The following is a 1201-nucleotide window of genomic DNA, read 5'->3' as shown; positions in this document are numbered from 1 at the left end:
ACACTGAGGGTTGCGATCCGTTGCCGGACACGGAAAAAGACAAAAGACCAAAAAATAAAAATAAAAATAAAAAAAAAAACAAACAAGCATTTATCATTTCACATAGTTTCCAAAGTGTCAGGAATTTGGTTGCCACTTAGCTGGATAGTTCTGGCTTTGGGTATCTCATTAGGTTTCAGTCAAGTAGTCAGCCAGGTCTGAAGTTATCTGAACTCTTGACGGGGGCTAGAGGATCCTCTTGCAAGCCCACTGACGTGGCCGCTGGCAGAAGATCCCAGCTCTCAATGCAGGGTGTCTCTATAAGGCTGCTCATGACATGGTAGCTCACTCAGAGCAAGGGATCCAGGAGAGAGAGAGAGATAGAGGCAAAGAGAGAGAAACAAGTGCTCTATGCAAGCTGCAGTACCTTTTATGACCTAGCACTGGAAGCCATACACCAACACTTCTGCTTTATTCTGTTCATTAGGACCAAGTCACTAAGCCCAGCCCACGCTAAAAGGGAAATAAATTAGGTGCTACCTCTCGAAAGGAGAAGTGTCAAAGAATTTGTGGACATATTTTAAACCACCACAATTATGGAAAATAAACATGTAAGCACACATGACTTCCAAACCAGAAGGCAGGGGATTTGCTGCACATTCTCCCTGTTGCAAATATTGGGAGTACTTCAAAAGTTCATGGAAAAATAGAATTAAAAGATAATACAAATCTTTCCATGAACTTGAAGACTCTTTGTAGGTAGCTTATTTCATAAAAGAAACACATAGACCCTAGCGACCCTTGCTTAACAATTGTAGATAATAGCCATGACCTTGTTTGCTTTCCTGGAAAGGAAAATTGTTGCAGACTCCATGTGGGAATATTTTTCAAAGGTCTCCCATAAAAGATTGTTGTAAGGATTAATTGATACAATGAATGTAGTGCCCAACCCCTAAAAAGTGTTCACTAAAAGGTAGTTATTAGTATTCTTCCATCAAGCCTTATTGACTCCCCCACTAAATCTTTGGCATTTTTCCCATCTTTCCTCTATCCCCACTGGTCCTTGACTTCATCTGAACTACTGCAATAGGATCTTTGTTTCCCTCCACACCTTCTTTGCTTTATGCAAGAGGTCTGTTTTTCTTTAAATCTTAATAATAGCTTATGTTTTATAGAAGCTTCGTTCATTCATTGAACCAATCTACTGAGTTCCTGACACTCC

Source organism: Galeopterus variegatus, unplaced genomic scaffold, assembly GCF_000696425.1.
Source record: "Galeopterus variegatus unplaced genomic scaffold, G_variegatus-3.0.2 Scaffold314, whole genome shotgun sequence".
NCBI classification, from domain to species: Eukaryota; Metazoa; Chordata; class Mammalia; order Dermoptera; family Cynocephalidae; genus Galeopterus; species Galeopterus variegatus.
The sequence above is the reverse complement of the archived record's forward strand: the minus strand, read 5'-3'. Positions refer to the sequence as shown.